The 22,760-nt window shown below is 34.2% G+C and overlaps 1 protein-coding gene and 1 pseudogene across 3 annotated transcripts in view; one reads left to right on the forward strand and one right to left on the reverse strand.

The window, feature by feature from the left end:
• TMTC2 (transmembrane O-mannosyltransferase targeting cadherins 2) overlaps positions 1 to 22,760 on the forward strand; it is a 526,397-nt gene that overhangs the window by 397,996 nt on the left and 105,641 nt on the right. The gene's annotated exons all lie outside the window — the stretch shown is intronic.
• LOC141542720 (large ribosomal subunit protein uL30 pseudogene) lies at positions 12,932 to 14,960 on the reverse strand (annotated as a pseudogene).

The following is a 22,760-nucleotide window of genomic DNA, read 5'->3' on the forward strand; positions in this document are numbered from 1 at the left end:
CATAATAATAACTTCAAATAGTGAAAATTTGAATACATGCAACCACTTCCTGGGATTCATTATTAGCAGTAATCAGGACCCAGCTGTAGAGAAAACTTGAGTAAGGTTCTAGTGGCATATTTATGTTGTATAGAGTACAAGGAGCAGATCATTTCAGAGGGAGGTCACCAAGAGTTTGGCCAGAAAGTATCAAGTGATGATTTTTCATGGTTCTAGCAACCCTGAAGGAAAATCCATTGAGCCATGGAGAGGCTTTGATCTGCTTCAATGCTGAAGGTGACCTCAGTGATAAAAGATAAAATTGTGGATATTTTCAAGTTTGAAAACATGCAATGATCCATTGGCTTTTTCACTGAGAGAGAAAAAGGCACTTACAGTGGAGATTGTTGTTCCTTAACTTTGTTATTTATTCCCATGAAAAATAGGTAAGTATAGTTATTGACCTGGTTTATGAAACACTTTGATTTTTGGGAAAATGCCATTCTTCTATTTGACATTTTATAAACTTTTCATCGAAAATGACAGTATATTCAGCAAAAAAAGAAAAAAAAATCAGAAGATGAGATCTCAGGATCCCTATATTCTTGGCGTGGTTTTGCCATAATCAGTTGTATGACCTTGTGAGTTCTACAAATGAAATAAGGAGGTTATTTTTGCTGTTCTTGATGATCAAATAAACCTAGATTTATAGCTAGAAGGGATTAGAGACCATTTCATTCAATCTTTTCACTTTTACACATAAGGAAACTGATATAAAATAATTTGCCCAGGGTCCTTTGACAAGTAAATATCTGAGGCAGAATTTGAACGCAGGGCTACCTAACTCCAAGTCTTGTCCAGGGCCCAGAGGCTGCTTGGTAGCATAGTGGATGGAATGTTATTCCTGGTGTTAGAAAGATCTAAATTCAAATCTTATCTCAGTTACTAGTTGTGTTAAGCCAGGGTAAGTCATTTCATATCTCTCTCTGCCTCAATTTCCTTTATAAAGCTATAAAATAAGGATAATAGCACCTACTTTATAAGGCTATTGTATACATCAAATGAGATAATATTTATAAAGCACTTAACAAAGTTCCTGACAAATAATAAGCATTTAATAAATACTTGTTCCCTCTCTTCCCCTTTCAACTACACAAAGCTTCTTATCCAGTGCCATTCTGTGATTTAGTTTAAGTACAAATGAAATAGGGTGGAAATAAAGAACTTGAATACTTAATTTCTCTTCATTCTTTTCCTAAATTTCAAGATACATTTGAAAATAGACAATCTATTGAAGAAAAGAAATAACTTCCTTTATTAGGTGTACAATAGTGGAAATGCTTGTTTAGCTAAATGTTGGATCAATGAGGTCACTTCCATCTCTAAATATTCTGTGGTTCTATGGGATCTCTAAATATCCTCTGGAAACCTGAGGCTATGTGAAGTCTTAACAGAAGTTTATGTATTTCACAACAGAGGATCTGAGATCCTATTCTGAGCCTGTGATTGAGAGAATTCAATGTTGAATGAAACTAGCTGTTATAATGACTGGCAAGAGAGTGAATTGTGAATTGCAACAAACCTCAGAAAGGCAGTGCTGTGTGGAGGACAGAAAACTTGGATTCAAATTCTGTCTCTAACACTACTAACTTGGGGACTTTGGGCAAGTCATGAAGGTGCTACGTGCATTGGTGAAGGGAGTTTCCTTAGAAGGAGTTACTTATCAATATCCATGAAACACAGGTCTAGTCCCTACCCAGATCCCTACAAAAATACATACTGTAGTCAAGATTAGACATTACGTATTTTTGAGTTTTCCTTACAGATGATTTATTGCAGCATGATTTATTGCACAAATTGATGACTGGAAAAACAAAGAAGAGTTGGGTTAAATCCTACTTTTGTCACATGTTGTCTTTATTATTCTAGGCAAGTCACTTAACACCATAATTTCTCCAGGAAATTCTCTGGAATTGTAAATTGGGGGAAAAAATGGTTCAGATCTGTAATGGGAAAGGAAGTTCATTACCTATTGGTAATGAACCTACTGGTCGGACTCTTGCAATATCAATTGGGTTTTTAAAATCTCGGATCTCAGAAGCTGAATAGGTTTAGTTCTAGTGTCTATTTAGATGAGAGACTGTCTAGTAAAAGTTTAAAGGGGGCAATGTGAAGTAATAGATTGGTAGATGTGGAATCAGGAAGACTTGGATTTACATATATATAAAAAACATGCACACATGACACATGGATGTATGTGTGTATAGGCATACATGTACATATGCACATATGTGTGTACATATATGTATCTGTGTGTATAAACACACACAATTAGTGTTGGCAAATTACTCAGTCATCATGTGAAGCAAACATGCTTTAGAATCAGGTTCATAGTTGGAAGGAAACAGTGCTACTATCTAATCCAATCTGTATGTGAATAAACCATTCCAGGATAAGTTATCTTACCGAAAATAAGCTGTCTAACCTTTACTTAAAATATTCCAAATAAGGGAGAATGCATGGACTTGAAGCAGTCCATTTTCCTCTTGAATTAGTTTAATTATTTATTTATTTTTTTTTTTTGAAGTTGGGGTTAAGTGACTTGCCCAGGGTCACACAGCTAGGAAGTATTAAGTGTCTGAGACCAAATTTGAACTTGGGTCCTCCTGAATTCAAGGCTGGTGCTCTATCCACTGCGCCACCTAGCTGCCCCTTGAATTAGTTTAATTATTAAAAAAAAGTTTTACTTAATATCAACTAGAATATGCCTCTTACCTGTTACTTGTAATTTTGCCCTTTAGATCAGAAAACACACTTAATCAATTTTCAAAGTGACATTTTAAATACTTTCAGGATGCCACGTTCTCTCCCATTAAATCTTCTAGCCTTTACACTAAACATTCCCATTTTTCCTGCTATGGATCCTTTTGGCTTTTCACCCACTACCTTTGCTATGTATATGCTTCAACTTACCAATGTCTTTGCTAAAGTATGGCATCCAGAACTGAACACAAGATTTCATAGGGGAATTGATCAAAGCAAAGGATAATGAGGTTATCAATTTCTTAGTGTGGAAGCTATGCTTCCCTTATGGAGTCTAAGGCAGCATTACGTTTTTTGGTCTAAACTTGGAAAGTTGATTTTAAACACAAGTATGTTTTTTGACAAGGGCTCTTCTAATTTTTTTAAGTGTGACAAGTTGTGTGGGGGAAACTTCTACTAATACTAATTTATCTATAATTATATCATAGCCTTAGAAATTTGCTCAGGATTGGTGAAAAACATTCTTCTTATTACACAACTCTTAGGTTCCATAGAAAAGACTTGAGCCAACATCTTTCCAATTCTATATTTAGCTGCCTATATATTTATCCCTATCAAATCTCATCTTAATAATTCCATAGATTGCAGAATCCCAGACTTAGAAGGAACCTCAGGCCATCTGTACCTGAAAATTCCTACCTTGTCCCATCAACATTATCCCCAGAAAGTAGCTATTTAGCCCTTGCTTGAAGAAAGCCTTTTTCAGCTTCCAACCATTAGGTTTGGTTAACCTTTATCATCAATTAGAATAAATCTGATTATTGTTATTTGTTGTAGCTTTTCACATATTTGAAAACAACTATTATGACATAACCCCTAAGTCTTCTCAAGCTAATTAAACCTTCCCAGTTGCTTCAGACAGTCCTTAGGATTTAGTTCAATATTTTAACTAGTTAAGAATTTTTGAATACTGAGCTTTTAATATTTAGAATCTTTGGCACAGGACACAAAAATCTGTGTGACTTGGGGCATGTCCTTTAACTCATATCAGCCTCCCTTAATTTATCTTTAAAAACCAGTAGATTGAACTCAAGAGTCTTAAATCCTTTATGGCCCCAAGCCTATGATGCTATGGCCTATTGCTTCTCATTATTATGACCTTTTGACATCTATTTCCAGCCCCATATTTTCTCAGTTGTGTCTTCTCATTTCTTATGTGTAAGACATCCTTGGTAATAATATTCTGCAAACTGTTTAATTCTACCAAGTGCCTTTTTGTTAAATTTATAAGTTACTTGTTACTTTATTTCTTCTAGATCATTATGTTCCATGACTCAGAAATATGTAAAATAACTAAAAGAACGTCAGTTTTAAAACAATGAGCTCCTACACTAGGGAGCTACTTTAAAGTATTTACATAATTTGCCAAAATGACTCAGCTGTAGATCTTCCTATTACATAAATCTGCTCCAATCCCATTATTAATTTGTAGCATCTGATCTAAGGTATGTGTGTTTGTATGTGTGAGTGTGTTTGTCTATATATGTGTATGTATAAACAGAAAACCCATTGAGCCTCTATTTTCTGGACAATATCCATTTCATCATGTTACTTTTCCAATGTGGTTGGTTACACTGAATTTTTTAGATTTCCCATTTTAGCAAAGAGACTTTGTAGTATTTTTGGCATAATGCAATGGATATAATGTTATTCATGAATAGGAACATTTAAAGAACCTGCCCATCAAGAGGAAATCCTTCTTGTATTAAAACTCTGTCCAGGCAATTTGGCAACAATCTTAGGTGAGCATATGTTTTCCTTTGTTGATACCTCACTTAATGTTAATATCCAAGAATCATTAAACAAATTTATCTTCAGAGTTCCATCTGTCAGCATCTTGCATAATTTTAACATATGTTGAGTAACTACTTTTGAGGAAGGCTTTCATGTAGGTGGTGGATAATGTAATGAACCTGAGTTCAAATAATAGCCTCAGATACTTATCAGTAGTGTGGGATTTTGGGTAAATCAATTAAATCATTTCTGCCTCACTTTCCCCAATGGTAAAATAATAATAATAATACCTACATCTCTGGATTGATATGAAGATAAAATGAGATAATGTTTGTGAAGTATTTAACAAATCTTAAATCTTACATAAAAATAATAAATTATTACTATTTAATATTACATTTCATTCTCTAGAGTCAAATTTTGTTTTAGAATCCATAAACAAGACATAGTAAACAAGGTCTTATGATTGTGAGGTACTTAATTATTCTACTATACTCATAATGCCTCTAATACCTAAAATATTGCAAATTATCACAGGTGGTGAAGAATATCATCTTTGATGTTTAACATTATTTTAGGATTTTCTCCACTTTTCACAACTTCTAATAAGCTTGCTAGTAAGCCATATAAGATTACTAGCTCCTATCTCATAAGTGCCCTCAAAAGACTTGGCCCAGATTTTAATAGTTGATTTAAGGTGTTATTGAGCTATTATGGCCTGAGAGCAAGATGATACTGGGAAAGAGAACTGGGTATTAATTTAGGGAACCCAAGGTTTCTGCTCTGCTTCTTGCTGTCTGTGTGAGTTTGAACATCTGACTTCAATTCTTGGAGCACCAGTTACTGATTCATCTGTAAAGAAAATAATAAAATGAAACTCTTAATACTATGTGGATTCTAAGCTCTAAATCTGTGATTACATGAATAGTATACTAACATGGCAAGCTTTTGAGCTGGAAAGAGCTGTACCTCACAGCTTCTTCTATCTAAGAGAGTTTAAATGCTATTTAATATTAATTATGTTTAAAAATTGGGGTGGCAGGAGTGGGGAGGTAGGGGTAAACAGGGAAGGCTACACTGTTAAAATCTTCCAGATTCTCAGGACTGATATGTTTCCTCTCTGACTATTGGGAAGAAGAGTTAGCAAATATGTTCCTCCTTGGCCTTGGGTTAAGGCCTATAGTTCCATTTATTTCCCTTAATTAAAGTCACCAAGTCTGGAGATGGGCTAAAGCTCCCTGTGATGCACTGTTTCATTTTTAATCTTCTTCAGAAACAGCAGTAATGACTTTTTTAATTAAACAAATACCATTACTGTCTTGATTGAAAAGAAAAATAAATTTTTAAGTAGGCCTTTGTTAAAAAACAAAAAATATTGAGACCAGAATTATGTTTTAATACAGAGGAACAGAATGTCCTTGATTCTATACTTAGGAATAGACTGTACTTAAAAAAAGAAGTTCATATTAAATGTATCCCTCTATTCCTTCCCACTTACTGTACTGCCAGATATTCTGTGTGGGTCTAGGGGGAATTGAAGCTTCAAAGTGCACTAAGACTTTTGGGACACTCTGTATAAAAATTTGCCTTCTACATGTAATTAGAATGAGAATGTTTTCAAATAAGGAACAAGTTCAGAATGATTTAATTTATTTCCCCAAGATTTTTAAAATAATCTTTTTGTCCTAATCCTGTGGGCTTCCTTTGAGATATGACCCTAGATTTTATAAAATGGAAATGGACCTGACAGTCAAATGTAAGGGAAGATGCTAATTCCCCTACTGGGAAGGGTCCACAAAGGACTTTCTTCTTTTCAATCTAGAATTGTAATGTTTAGCGAATGCTTAATCTCATCAAACAAATGGTCTACAGGTAGGAATTGTGATTAGCACACACCATCTCCCAATTCCATGCCTTTGCATAGGCTTGCCATCATGACAGGAATGGACTTTCCTCCCCCCTGCTATCATGCAAGGGTTACATCTTTTTTTGAGGAAGGGAAGGGAGGGGAGGAAAGGGCAGGAAAGTGGAAAGGAGGAGAGGGAAGGGATGTATTAAAAGGAAAGTTCTTCTCAGTGTATCCTTCTTTATGGAAAATTTTTATTATTATTTACAAATGTTGAGTAAGCATTTTTGGCATAATAATAATAATAACTGACATTGATTATAGTGCCTCTAGGTTTACAAAGCTCTCTTACATTCGTAATCCCTTTGCTCCTCTTAAGACTTCTTCCTTCCTCCCTCTCTCCCTCTTCTCCTTCCTTCCTTCCTTCCTTCCTTCCTTCCTTCCTTCCTTCCTTCCTTCCTTCCTTCCTTCCTTCCTTCCTTCCTTCCTTCCTTCCTTCCTTCCTTCCTTCCTTCCTTCCTTCCTTCCTTCCTTCCTTCCTTCCTTCCTTCCTTCCTTCCTTCAAGTTTCCTTGTACTTATGCCTCTATACTCTCTTTCCTTCTCTTCCTCCCACTTTCCCTTCTCCTCTTATACTTTATACACACACACACACACACACACACACACACACACACACACACACACTTTTAATACATTATGCATGTTTGCCTATTTTTGTGTGCTTCTCTCTATATATACACATTAAAGTCTATTTGAAAATATGCCTATATATAAAACATTTTCTAGTGTGAATTAATGCCAATATATTTTACATTTGGAATATCCTTGACAATTCTTTAATTTCATGTACTAGTCTTTGGCCAAAGCCCTTACCAGGTAATAAAATTAGATAATATTATTAATAACAGTGCTTTGTATCTATGCTTTAGCTTTTTCATACTACATTTTTCTGATTCTAATGTGACATATATAATAACCCTGAAAAGTAGACAGGCATTTAGTTTATGGAGGAAGAAACTAAATACATAGTTTGTGATTTTTCCCAAGGTCATAGTGAATGGAGGAGCTAGGATCAGAAACTTTCATAGTCTGACTAGTTAACAAAGAATTCTCTCTAGCCCAGGGATTCAATACATCATTTCACAATGAGTAAGCAATCCTTAGTGGCTAGTTATTATCAGCCTCAGAGCTATGAGCCAGAGGTCCATGGAATGAAAAAGAAAATGAAGATGATGAGGGATTTGTACAAAAGTGTCCTTAGAGGCACTAGCTAAGGACTAACTGGAAGACTACCAAATCCTAGGGACAGAGTCTGCAAGTTTGGAAATGGAAGATGCTTCAACTAAGGAATCGTATTGCATTCAGGAGGCTAACAAATGGTGCCTGGGAGAATAGAAATGGCAGTTGTTCTTTAAAGAAAATTTTCATCTTGCAATAGATGTTCCCTTATGCCTTTTTAGAACCCTAGATTTGTGTTGGCAAGGACCTCATGGACAATCTAACCTTACTATTTCATTTTAAAGATAAAGAAACTGAGAACCAAGTAAGTTATCTGATTTACCCAATGTAACACATATAATTATCCTTGGTAGAATTTGAACCCAATCCTCTCTTGCTATTATGGCCTGTTCTGTTTTCAGGTACTTCTAGTCTTGTCAAGATATCTCATTTTAAACTAGCCTTCATTTGTTATATTTACTGAAGGAGAAAGGTAAAGTGGGGAAAGGTAGAGAGCAGGAAAGGGAGCACCTTGAGTAGAATTTTGTGATATCTTCCTTTAGAACTACATAATTTTGTAAACAATAATTGAATAACTAAATTAAATAATTAAATAACAAATGTAAGAATATGAGAAATATAAAAAAAAAAATGCAAGAGTTCCAGAAAGGAGTTATATTAAGTTATATTTTAAAACCTAGGTTATCGAAAAACATGTCTCTATTCAGAAGAAAGGCATAAATAAGGGATGAGAAAAATAAATTGGGTATTAGTTGGATAGGAGATAGAATAAGAAGCTAGAGTTCAGGAAACTAGAAAATCTGAGGTTTAAAAGAGAAAAGGGATGTCTTTAGACTTTCAGGCAAAATGCACTGGAGAGAGACAATTAATTGCATGCCGAGAGAATGAGGATTACTAGTAACATCAAAAGTAAAGAAATAGACATTATACTTAACAGCCTGGAGGGCTGTTTAAGGTAAGCAATAGATTATTCTCATTACATTAATTACACAGTCACTTAACTGAGTAAATCACAGCTGCTTTTCTGTATAGTTGAACTTGTGGATGTAAATACCTTCTAAGAATTCCACCACTGAGCAAAATTGACATGTACAATTAACTCTGAAACCATTGATATTTGTGGGTTTTAACTAAATAATTCTAATAGTACCTGAAATGATTGCATCCATATTCAGCGACAGTGCACATTCTTTGATCCTGTTTATGTAGTTTGTCTATGTTTCTTTTCCTACTTATGTAAATCATTAGACAGTATAATCTAATCAGAAGAGTTCTAAAATCATAGTCATGAGATGCTAAGTCTGTTGTGTATCTTTGAATATATGGTAACTTTATTGTGAGAAAATGGCAAACCATTCCAGTATCTTTGCAAAGAAAATGCTATGGTCCATGAGCTCACTTGTTGGGCATGATTGAATAACTGAACAACAAATACATGTATATGTAAAGTGATGCCATTTTTGTCCTCTTTGAGAACAAAGAACATTACATATGTACATAAATACTGATACATGCATACATACACATGTATACATGTGTACATATAGTTATATTTATATTTTTCTGGAACTATAATTTCAACTTTTTAGAGAACTATCAGAGGGGAAACCCCTTTCACAGATGCTGATCTGCAAGTTAATTAATCACTCTCAGTTTCTTTATTTTTAAAATGTAGACAGTGTGAATGTATAAAATAATATAATAATACCTTCTAGGGCTATTATAAAAATCAAATGAGATAACAATCCTCAAGTGTTTTGCAAATCTTTAATCACCATATAAATATGAGGAGGAGGAGGAAAAGGAGGGAATTTCTCTCAGGTAGTGGATATTACAGTGACTTTACCAGAATGTCTCAAATGTGGTATTTTAACAGAGGTCCTCCTGACTTTGAGGTTAATTCTATGTTTTCGCTACTATGCTACCTCCCTGTTGCATGTCTCCATGTGTCAAATATGGATAAGTATTCTATTGTACCTACCCTGCTATAATTCAAGTCTTTTGAAAACAATGTTTTGATTCTTTTCTAAAGACTAATTTGAGCTTTGTGATCCTGGGCAAGTCACTTAACTTCAATTGCCTCTAAAAAAGGGGGTGGGGGGAGCAGCTCTGTGGTAGAGTAGATAGAACACCTGCTCTGGAATCAGGAAGCCCCAAATGTATCACCAGATTCTTGTGTGACCCTGAGCAGGTTATTGCTAAAAACTCTTATTGCCTAAAAAAAATAAAGAAAGAAACAAAGAACAATTTGGCAAGTTGAAGATGTTCACGTTATTAGCAAATAGGTTTTTCCTTTTATTATCATTCTCCCTGCTTATGAATACAATAGAATATAATGGCTTTTAGTCATATTTTATAATTGATGATGAAGCTGATAGCTAGCATTTAAGATTTTGTGACTTAGAAAGCACTTTGAATATATTAGCTCTCTGAGCCTCACAATAATGCTAGGTGGTAGGTTCTTTTTTAATTTTACAGATGAGAAAACTGAGGCAAATATTACTTAATCACCTTGCTCAGGGTGACACCATTGGTAAGTATCTGAGGCCGACTTTGAACTCAGTTCTTCCTTACTCCAAGTCCCATGACCTATCTCCCATGTTTCCTATCTGACTAAAATGAAATTAAAATCCAGAAAGGTTTTACTAATTCGTGCTCTGAGTATACCATATACTCCTGTATTCAAGTCCCAGGAATGTCTAAACTTTCTTTATGAATTTTGAAGACTTCATGAAATAGGGAGTACTTAGTGACCTGAGACTTCTCAATGGCAGCTTAGCTATAATCACCCATAACTCAGATAATGAACTATGTTGAAAAAAGTTTTTATTCTCCTCACCCCCCACCTTCTCTCTCAGAAGGGCATTGAATTGATGTAGACCCAAATGAGCAATTTAAAATTTGCTGATTTAATGAAGAAATAGATGACACCTTAATTTCCCTTAAACTAAATCTGAAAACTACTTTTCATTAAGGTAAAAATTGTCACAATATATGTTGATTTAAGAGCCCTTCTTTCCTTCTTCCTCTTGCTCCTCTTCTTCCTCCTCTTCCTCCCTATATCTTTCTCCTTCCCACTCCTTTTTGTCTCCCCTACCCTTCCAAACTCCTTCCTCTCCTCCCACCAATATCACTTATACTCTTCCTTCTCTGCTTATTAATACAATTACTGTTCTTCCCCTCCACCTGTCTGTCATTCAATTTCTCAGCAGCTTTCTAGACTATATTATTGATGAGTTGCCTATATATATCTGTGAAAGGAGTCTCCACATTGATAGGTGCCTGTCTGATGAATTCAAAGATTTGATTTGAAAGATAATATCACTTTATGAGATCATTTTTATTTTTCTATTCACTTTCTTCATAGCACCTTTGTGATATAGATAGTGATGGTTGTTTTGACCAAACTTGTGTAACTCCCAGGGTGAAAACTTAGTTCAGAAGAAGATTTGGTATCTCATTTTGGGTAGGTGAAGGGCCTTGCTTATAAATGCATAGCTAGTATGTGTCCTAGGCAGAGCATTTGCACAGGTGTTCCTGGCTCTGGTATGGTGCTTCAGTTAGGGAGGCAACAAAAGTAATTTGATGGCGATATGTTCTTTTTATAGTGTTTTAGTAACCCGTCAGCCCCAACTTTTCTAACAATTTTGTATATAACAATTTTCAAAGCAAAGCATATGCCCAAAGTAAAGGACTGACTTCATTTTTCTTGAACTTCTGCCATTTTAAATATTTTAAACATTTTAAATTTAGATATTGCTGACCCAAGGATCTTCACAGTGCTACTGAAATGTGATAATCTCCCAAGGTCCCTGAATGTGTCCAATTACAGTATGTGCCCAAGTAATGCTATAAGCCCTTGATAGGAATCATTTTTATAAAGGAACATACCTTTTTTTCTTTCTTTTCCAGCAAGGAAATTTGTTGGCAATTGGGGAAGTGGGGGGAGAGGGCGGAGAATATATATTTCCTTCTTTTTTCCTCTTTTCCCATCAGAACCTTAAAGTGAAATTCCTACCTTCTCTCTTGCCTGGTGTTCAACCAAGTATTCTAAATTCTGACACAATATCTTAAGTGTCTCAGAAGAAGAAAATTCTATTGTCTTTTCTTTTTTTTCCCCTTTTTATTTTACTTGAATGTTCTACTGCTTTTATGGTAATTTGAGTCTTGTGCTAAGCATACATGAAATTTATGTAGTATGAATTGAGAGGGGGAAACTAGGTTACACAGTGAATAGTGCTGGACCTGGAGTCTGGAAGACTTATCTTCCTGAGTTCAAGCCTGTGTTCTTCCTAGCTGTGTGATGATGGGCAAATTGAAACTAATTGAATAAACTGAAGGTACTAATACATATAGTCTCTCTCTGTTTCACATATTCACTACACACACACACACACACACACACACACACACACACATACACACACACACATTTGTTCCAACAGTCGTAGGGCACTTTTAAGTTTTAATGTCATGTGTGTATTTGTGGGTATGTGAATGCATATATGAATATATAGGTATGTGTCCATATATGTGTGCATGTTCCCTCAAAGAATTTATTTTTATTTAATTTGCATTTACTTGTTATTTTCCCCTAAGGGATATACATACTTTTATATTACAACAATAATAGCTAACATTTGAATAGCACTTTAAGGTGTGCAAAGCCTTATATTATTATCTCACCTAATGTTTACAATAACCCTATGAGGTAGATGATATTGCACCCATTTTGCAGATAGAGAAACTGAGGCTCAGAGAGATGTAATGACTTGTCCACAGTCACAAGGCATCTGAGACACAAAGCATCTAGAACACAAGACTTCTTGACATCAAGTATCTATTATTATACTACCCAACTACCTCTTTTTTCTTGAGTTCAGAGACTTTTATTTTTTGTGTTTGTGTACTCAGACCTAGCCCAGTACTTGACAAATGTTTGTTGAATTTCTTCCATGAATGAAAAAAATGAACAATGACATAGCCCTTCTTTCAGGTAGCCTACATTATGTTAGAAGTATAGCTTGAACACAGACAAATGTAATACAAGTTTTAATATAAAGGGGACAATGGAAGCTCATATGTTCTTTTTGTCATGGATGTTCAAAAATATAATAGACTATGTTGAGAGAGGCAAATTATTAAAAAGACAGAAGATGATGGTTCTACAAGTCTCTCCTTTGATCAGACCACATTGGGTCAATCAATTAGTCAACAAACTTTTTTTTTTTTTTTTATTTTATCACAGGCCATTAGAAAAATAGTCCTAGTAGAGACCTCTAATAATCCTGTTGAAATTTGGTCTTCCCTACCCAACACCTTCCATAAAACATATACTCTTTTTCTTCATTCCATCCTAGAGAGAAGATAATTTTAATGTCCGTGGGAAGTTATTGCTAGCTTTGAAGTGCTTGCCTACAGTGTAGATTTCAAATATCAAATCCTCCATGCAGATAATTCCATACTTATCAAGAGATTTTGCAATAAGGCATTGTCAGTCAGGACCAATCTCAGTTTCTTGATCTTACCGTGCTATATTTGTATGACTCCAAATGGGATCATACACAGACTTCTGATTTAGATATCCCATGCAAGTATGGTTCCACCTATTAACTAAAACCATGTTAAGCTTTAGCAAAAGTACCATTGAAGATTTAGCAAACAGTATTTTGTTCACAAAAGCTAACTTGGGTTCAGCAGGTACATAATAGTTGCCAGCTTTTCATGTCATTGCAGCCAGCTGAATTTCGCCTCTGTATTTCTTACAGTAAGCTTTAGCTTTTTTAAAGATAACTTTTCTCCATATTTTGTGAAGCTCTTTTATGGCCATCTTCTTCAGATATTTGGTCTTCATTATTGCAAAAAGGTTATTGCTTTTTTAGAAAAGATTCTGGAATGTATGGTAACTTTTTTCCTTCTACAGGCACCATAATTCCATCTGGAAAAAGAAAAAAAAAACAAAAACAAGCATTTATAAAGCCCTTATTAGATGCCAGCCATGATAATAAGCACTGAAGATAAGAAAAAGGTCACTAGGTGGTACAGTGGACAGAGTGCCAAACCTGAAGTTAGGAAAACTCATCTTAACCCTGCTTGCCTCAGTTTCATCATCTGTAAAATGTGCTGGAGAATGAATGGCAAATCTCTCCGGTATTTTTACCAAGAAAGTCCCAAATGGGATCGGCAGAGATTCAGACACAATTGTAAAATGGTTGATCAATTATTGTGAGAAAAGCCACAAAATAAACCTCAAAAGTATATTTAAAATTGAATAACAAAAATACAAAGAAAGATACTCAAAGAATTAATATTCTAATTGGGGAGATAATATACAAAGTAAGGAGGGAAGGAAAGAAGAAAGAAGGAAACAAGGACAGGAAAGCATAGGGATAGAAGGAAGGAAGAAAAATGAGGGAGGGGAAAAAAGGAAGAGAAGAAGAGGGAAGGAGGAAGAAAACAAGAAACAAAAGAATGGAATAGGTATAAAAAGAAGGAAGTGAAAAAGGAAAGAGGAGGAAAGCAAAGAAAGAAAGGAATTAGGAAGGGAAGGAAAGAAAGAAAGCAAAAAAGAATAAAGAAAGGAAAAAAGTTCTTATTGAATGCCTAATATATACCAGGCACTGTGCTAAATACTTTAAAAATATTGTGTAACGTGTTTCTCTCAACAACACAAGAAATTAAATACTATAATAATCCTCATTTTTATAATTGAAGATACGGACACAATGATTAAGTGACTAGTGTTCAGTATCACACAGTCAGTAGTAAGTATCTGAGACTGCATTTGAACTCAGCTCTTTCTTAAATCCAGACCCAGGATACTGTGCAAACTGCTGCCTCTAAATAACAATTTGGAACCACAAATCTAGGGCTGAGAGGCTAGTCATCCAGTTTAACTCCTTCATTGTCCAAAGGAGAAAACTGAAGTCCTCAAATGTTCAATGACTTTACCTGAGGTCATATAGGTAGTAACTATCAGAGGCACGATATTAAAGGATTTTTTACAGTCCTCTGATCCTAGAATCAGGGTTCTTTCAACAATAGCCTGCTGCTTACATAAAAAAAGAGAAATTGCAGTTCATGAAAACTAAGCACATAACCAACCTTATTAATCATGGATTCAACAGTGTTTCAAGACAGGGAAGGAAATGAGAGTTTGTGATGGAACCTCTACATGTAAAATAAACCAGAGTGTCATGTTTTAAATATATAATAAGACTGAGGATTGGTCTAGACAATTGATTTGAATGCATTTAGCTCCATTCTTCACCAACTTGATGCTGTGAAATTTGATTGAAATTTCTAGCTCTGATCTGGTCAGCTGCCTTTTTGGGCATCGTCAATCTTATCACTCAATCTCAAAGTCATAAGTTGGTGAGTTATTGATAAGAGAACAGCTAGTACCATTTTCCATATTTATGATATTTCTGACTCCTTAGATGCCATCCTACAAAAGCATATTTCTAGTATATGTTTTATTGGGCTGTTAGAAAATAAATAAAAAGGCTGCTGCTCTATACTGGAATAGCAATTGACTTTCCCTACTGATTCAAATTGTAAAACTGCTAAACAACAAACAATAACTTAATCAATAAATAATGAGATTAGACAACATTGCTAGAAAATAATGTTTTATTTTATTGAAATAACATCTCCTCACAATGGTCTGTTGATGTGGAGTAAGAGAGAAAGAATTATGGTATTATTTAAACATGGTATCATTAATTTAATGAAATACTTCTTACAACAGGATTATAAAGCTTGCTGTCTTTATATGCTTCCCCAACCCCCTTTTCAAATAAGCAGGGTAGAACCTAGAATACTTTTTTGTTTTTTTAATGCAGGAAAGATTGATTTCACATTTTTTATTTTTTTATTTTTAATACATATTGCTTTATGAATCATGTTGGGAGAGAAAAATCAGAGCAAAAGGAAAAAAAAACATGGAAGAAGAAGAAAAGTAGAAAAAAGAAGTGAACCTAGCATGTGTTGATTTACATTAAATCTCTATAATTGTTTTTTTCTGGATACAGATGATAGCTTCTATCCAAAGTCTATTGGGTACCAGTTGATCATCACACATTCTTGCTATTATTGTGTACAATATATTCCTGGTTCTGCTTGTTTTGCCTAACATCAGTTCATGTAAATCTGTAATGGACCAGAACTCCATACTTGAAACAACAATTCTTACAAGGTGCTAACTCAGTGGAATTGGTAAAGACAATGATTATCTAGTTTAGCATGGTGATTAATAGTTCTCTAGTTCAGTACATATAGTTCTATAAGATTGATACCTATTCTACAAGATTCACACCTATGATAATGTAATTATAATAGAACATATAAGCTGGGACAAACTCAGCCTCCTTCATTTCTCCACTGAGACCTTAGTCAGAGACAGACTCGGAGAAGACAGTTTGAGAGTTTGTGCTCCAGCCTCCAGCCTTCTGAGACAGACTTCAAGACAGAGACCATGGTGGTCCCATAGAAACTAAGACACATTCCAGAGGATCTCAAGAAAGCTCACCCAGACCCTAGGCAAGGAAACTAGACTTTGAAGGAGAAAATAAAGATTTCTGGACTTTAACACCTGACTATTCTCATGGTGATTATTCTGCTGAAACTAAGACTTGTCCAGAGACCTCCAGAAAACCAACCAGAACACTACATAAATCTTTCCATGCCTTTCTAAAGTCTGTTTGTTAATCATTTTTATACAACAATAATATCCCATTACCTTCACATACCACAGCTTGTTCAGCCATTCCCCAATTCATGGGTAACTACTCATTTTCCAATTTTTTGCTTACACAAAAATGTCTTCCCTATGATGGTCCTTTTCCATCCTTTATAATTTCCTTGGGATACAGACTCAATAATGGCACTGCTAGGTCAAAGGTTATGTACAGTTTGATGGTCCATAATTCCAAATTACTCCCCATAATGGTTGGATCATTTCATGACTCCACCAACAATACATTAGTGTCCCAGTTTTCTCCTCCAACATTTATCTTTCTCTTTTCCTGTCATCTCTGCCAAACTGAGAGGTCTTGATTATTGTGTCATGTGTATCTATTCTATTCCACTGATACACCATTTTGTTTCTTAGCCATTATCAAGTGATTTTGATGATAACTTCTTTATATTAGGTTTACATCTGGCACTGCTAGACTACCATCCTTTATATTATTTTTTCATTAATTCCCTTGATCTTTTTTGATGAACTTTGCTATTATTTTTTCTAGTTCTATAAAATAATTTTTTGGTAGTTTAATTTGTATGGCACTGAACAAGTAGACCAATTTTGGCAGAATTATCATTTTTATTATGTTATCTTAACCTCCCTATGAGCAATTGATGTTCTTCCAATTGTTTAGATCTGACTTTATTTGTGTGAAAAGTATTTTGTAATTGTGTTCATATACTGGGTTTGTCTTGTCAGATAAATATCCAAATATTTTATTTTGTCTACAGTTATTTTAAATAGAATTTCTTTTTTTTTAATCTCTTGCTGCTGGGCTTTGTCAGTAATAGATAGAAATGCTGATGGTTTGTGTGGGTTTATTTTATATCCTGAAACTTTGCTAAACCTATGAATTATTTCCCAACAAGTTTTTGGATGATTTTCTAGGATCCTATAAGTATATCATCGTATCATCTGCAAAGAATAATAGTTTTATTTTCTCATTACCTATTCTAATTTTTAAAATTTCTTTTGTCATTAATAAAGCCAACATTTTTAGTACAATGCTGAATAATAGTGGTGATAATGGGCATCTTTGTTTCACCCCTGATCTTATTGGGAATGCATCCATCTTCTCTCTATTACAAATAGTGCTTGCTGTTGGTTTTAGATAGATACTGCTTATTATTTCAAGGAAAGCTGCCTTCATCCCAATGCTCTCTAGTTTTTAATAGGAATAGGTCTTATATTTTATCAAAAGCTTTTTCTGCATCTGTTGAGATTATCATATATCTGTCAGTTTTATTATTGATATGAGAGATTATGCAATAGTTTTCCTGATACTAACCCAGCCCTACATTCCTGGTATAAATCCCAATTGGTAAGTGTATTATTCTGCTGATAAGTTGCTGTAATCTCTTTGCTAATATTTTATTTAAAATGTTTGCATCCATATACTTTAGGAAGACAGGTCTGTATTTTTTTCCTCTGTTTTGGCTCTTTCTGGATTAGGTATCATTACCATATTTGTGTCATAGAAGGAATTTGGCAGGAATCCTTCTTTACCTATTTTTCCAAATAGTTTACATAATATTGGAATTAATTATTTAAATGTTTGGTAGAATTCACTTGTGAATTCATCTGGATTTGGAGTTATTAAGGGAGTACATTGTTCAGTTTCTTTTTTCTAAAATGGAACTATTTAAGTAATTTATTTCCTCTTCTGTTATCTGGGTAATCTATATTTTTACATTTACAAAAATGTATTTGTCATTGTAAAAATTTATATTCATCCATTTCTGTAGGGCGCTGCAGACAGCGGGAGAACTCTGGGTAAGGTATAAGACCCTTCAGGCCAGAGGAACCTGCTAACAATATCTGGTTTGGCTCCCCAATTTCCCACATCAGTGTATGAATGAACACTGTAATGGTCAAGCCTACTGTGCCTGGAGGCAAAGGATCCATAGGCTGGACAGGGACAAATTTCATCTCTCCAGGGGATATCTCAGTAGTCCCAGGTACATGCAACTCTATTCTTCTTAATTATAATCTTTTTCTTCCATAATATTGCTTCTACAGAAATGGATAAATATAAATTTTTACAATTACGATTACAAATACATTTTTGTAAATGCAAAACCAGATATTGTTAGCAGATTTCCTCTGGGCTAAAGGATCTTAGAACTCATCCAGAGATCCCCCACTATCTGCGGCCCTCTACACATTTCAGTTAGATTTGAGCATTTGGGCAAAATAGCTCCTAATTATTGTTTTAATTTCTTATTAATGGCAAGCTCATCCCTTTCATTTTTGATGCCGGTAATTTGTTTCTTTTAATCTTTCCTTTTTTCAATCAAATTCATCGAAGGTTTATCAATTTTGTTGATCTTTTCATAAAACCAACTCTTAGTTTTATTAATTAGTTTAATAGTTTTCTTAGTTTCAATTTTGTTAATTTCTACTTTGAGTTTCAGAATGGCTAATTTGGCATTTAATTGGGTGTTAATAATTTATTCTTTTTCTAGCTTTTTTAGTTGCATATCCAATTTGTTGATGTCCTCTTTCTCTATTTTATTCATGTAGCTGTTTAGAGATATAAAATTTCCCTTGAGAACTGCATCCCATAGGTTTGGGTATATTGTTTCATTATTTTTATTCTCTTGGATGAAATTATGAATTGTTTCTGTAATTTGTTGTTTGATGCACAAATTATTTAGAATTGGATTATTTAATTCCCAATTGTTTTTTAGTCTATTTTTCCCTAGCCCTTTATTGAATATAATTTTTATTACATTGTGGTCTGAAAATGAAACATTTACTGTGTCTGCCTTTCTGCTTTTGATTGTGAATTTGTTGTGTCCTAATGCATAGTCAATTTTTGTGTAGAAATGATGTATTGCCAAGAAAAAGATGTATTCCTTTCTGTCCCTATTCAATTTTCTCCACAGGTGTATTATATCTAGAATTTCTAGGATTCTATTAATCTTCCTAGTTTCTTTCTTGTTTATTTTGTGGTTAGATTTGTCTAATTCTGAGAGGGGAAGGTTGAAGTTCCCCATTAGAATAGTTTTGCTGCCTATTTCTTCCTGTAATTGGCTTGATATCTTCTCTAGGTATTTGTAGTTCTACCACTTGGTACATATACATTTAGTATCATTAGTACTTCATCTTTTACAGTACCCTTTATCATAATGTTCTTTCCTTCCTTATCTCTTTTAATTAGATCTATTTTTACTTTTGCTTTATCTAAGATCAGAATTGCTACCTGTGTTATTGTTTTTGTTTTGTTTTTTCACTTCAGCTGAAGCATAATGAATTCTCCTTAAGCCTTCTGCCTTTACTTTATATGTGTCTCTCTGTGTCAAATGTGTTTCTTGTAAACAACTTATTGTAGGATTCTGATTTTTAATCCACTCTGCTATTCATTTCCATTTTATGGTAGAGTTTATTCCATTCACTTTCACAGTTATGATTACCAGCTTTATATTTCCCTCCATCCTATTCTCTCTCCTAAACTGTTTTTTTTTTCTCTTTCTTCGCTGTTCTTTGTAGGGTTTTGTTTTTTTTTACACAACTCACCTACTGTGTTGTTTTCTATCATCCCTCCCCCTTCTCTTAGTAGTGTCCCTATTTTTTAATAGAGTTAGATATATTTCTATTCCCAACTGAATGATTACATTATTCCCTCTTTGAGCTGAAACTGATGAGACCAAGTTTCAGACAGCTTCGGACAACCCTGCCTTCTTTCCCTCCATTGTAATAAATCTTTTGTGCCTTTTCATGTGATCTAATTTGCTCCACTATACCTTTCTTTTCCTCTTCTCCCAGTACAATTTTTAATCCCATAATATCTTTTTCTTTGATATCATTGTATCAGAGTTCAATCACATCCATACCCTTAATCCATGTAATGCCCCCCCTATATCTGTACCAATAACAGATTTCCAAGAGTTAAAGATATCTTTTTTCCCATCTTGGAATGTAAACAGTTTAACTTTTAAATAATACATATTTTTCCTTGTTTACCTTTCTATGCTTCTCTTGGGTCCTGTGTTTGAAGATTAAGTTTTCTGTTTAGTTCTGGTGTTTTCAATAGAAATGTTTGAAAGTCCCTTACTTCATTGAAGATCCATCACCTCCCCTGAAATATGATGCTCAGTCTCACTGAGTAATTATTGTTTCTAACCCCAGGTTTTTTGCCTTCCAGAATGTGATATTCCAGGCCCTGTAATCCTTTATTGTAGCTTGATATTTGAAGTTCTTTTATCTGACAGCTTGCAGTATTTTTTCATTAAGATTCTAGTTCTGGAGAAGCATCATTGTTTCTTGGGGTTTTCCTTATGGGATCTCTTTCTGGAGGTGATTGGTGGATTCTTTCAATGACTATTTCTCCTTCTGTTCTAGAATACCAAGGCAGTTTTCTTTGGTGATCTCTTGACAATTGCCATCTAGACTAATATATATATATATATATATATATATATATATATATATATATATATATATATTTTTTTTTTTTTTTTTTTTTTTTTGGTCATGTTCTTCAGGTAGACCAATAATTTTAAAATGGTCTCTTCTGGATCTATTTTCCAGATCAGCTGTTTTCTATTGAGGTATTCTATATTTTCTTCCATTTTTTCATTCTTTTTTAGTATGTTGACTAATTCTTTCTGTCTCATAGAGTTATTAGCTTCCATTTGCCCCATTCTAGTTTTTAATGTATGATTTTCTTCAATTAGCTTTTGCATCTTTTTACCATTTGATTAATTTTATTTTTGAAGATGTTTTCTTCAGTGGATTTTTTATTTTTTATGTTTGCATTTGGCCAGTTGTATTTTTTAAAGAATTGCCTTCCTTTTCCAAGCTGTTGACTCTTTCTTGCATACCTCTCCTCCTCCTCCTTCTCTTCCTTCCTCCTCCTTCTCTTCTTCCTTCTTCTTCTTCTTCTTCTTCTTCTTCTTCTTCTTCTTCTTCTTCTTATTATTATTATTATTATTATTATTATTATTATTCTACTTCTCTTATCTGCCTTTAAAGGTTTTTTTTTTTTTTTTTTTTTTTTTTTTTTTTTTTTTTTTTTTTATGAGCACTTCCAAGAATTCTTTTTGGGTTTGAGACCAATTCACATCACTTTTTGAAATTTTCTTTTTGGATATTTTGTCCTCATCTGAATTGGTCTTTTGGTTCCCTGTTACCATATTAGCTTTCTGTGGTTAAGGTTCTTCTGTTTCTTATTCATTTTCTTTCCGTTTCTTTTGGCATTTCTCTTTTTTTCTAACTTTTATGGACAAGCTCTGCTCCTGAAGTAATGAGGGTGCTGTCCCAAGCTTCCTGTACAGCTCTGAGTCTTGGTTTTGAGCACAGGGGCCTCTTGGGTTTGCAAGAAGTAACTTTATCTTCTTTTTCCAGCAAACAGTCTGGTTTCCCAGATTTTGTCTTCTGAGCTGGGATTGGAGGCTGGCCCCACTGGTCTGCTCATCTACTTATTCAAGACTGAGCATCTCAGTTGCTGATCTGCTATGATTAAGACTCTCTCACTGACTTTCCCAGACTCTACTGAGCTGGGCTGAACACCATTTTCACCCTAGTGAGACTGATATTTCTTGAAGTTTTTCCAATCTCTCTTGAGTTGGGAAGTGGTTTCATTCTGTCAGACCCTTTTCAGAGGCTTGTTTCATGTGGTATTCAAGAGAAACTGGAAGAGTTGAGCAACTTTCTGGCTTTATTCGACCATTGTACCTGGAATATCTGTGATTAAATTGGACATGAAAGTCATAGCATCGTAGATTTGAGATTCTTAAGATTAAGGAAAACTTTTTAAAAACTGATTAATAAATTAACATTTGCCTTTTGCCTTTTTTTATTTGTACTCTGTAATTCTAACAACATAACCATGTGGCTGGTCCATGAAGTATGCAAATTCTCTGTTCCCCCCAGTCATTTACAAGTTCTTTCCTTGCAATCATTGTCCTGTGTATGAGGTTTTCTCTAAAATACTGAAAGTAAAGATTGCTGGAGGTATAGCCTCAGGGTCCCTATATTCTGGGTATCCCTTAGTTGACATCTAAAAAAGAAAATGTTATAGCCTAATTTGAGAAAGTCCTGGCTTATCTTTATCCCTTCTTCCCCACTCTGCTACTAATTAAAGTTTAACAATACTCAGAATGTATGTAGTTTTAAATAAAGACTTTCCCCCTCCCCTTTCTCATTTTAAAAATTCAACAAATAACATGGTGGGTAAGAAGATAAATTTTAGTGAGTTAGTTTTTTTCACAAAAAGAGCCATTAGTAATTGGGTCTCTGTAGTAATAAAGGCTTGACCACTGGGAAAATACATACACAAGAAAAACCTCCCCCAACTTTTAAAAATATCAGTATGTCATTGCAATACCATTTTTGGATATGATTAAAAAACCATTCAATAATAAAAGCAAGGCAATTCTCATCAAGG

Source organism: Sminthopsis crassicaudata, chromosome 5 (assembly GCF_048593235.1).
Source record: "Sminthopsis crassicaudata isolate SCR6 chromosome 5, ASM4859323v1, whole genome shotgun sequence".
Lineage (NCBI taxonomy): Eukaryota > Metazoa > Chordata > Mammalia > Dasyuromorphia > Dasyuridae > Sminthopsis > Sminthopsis crassicaudata.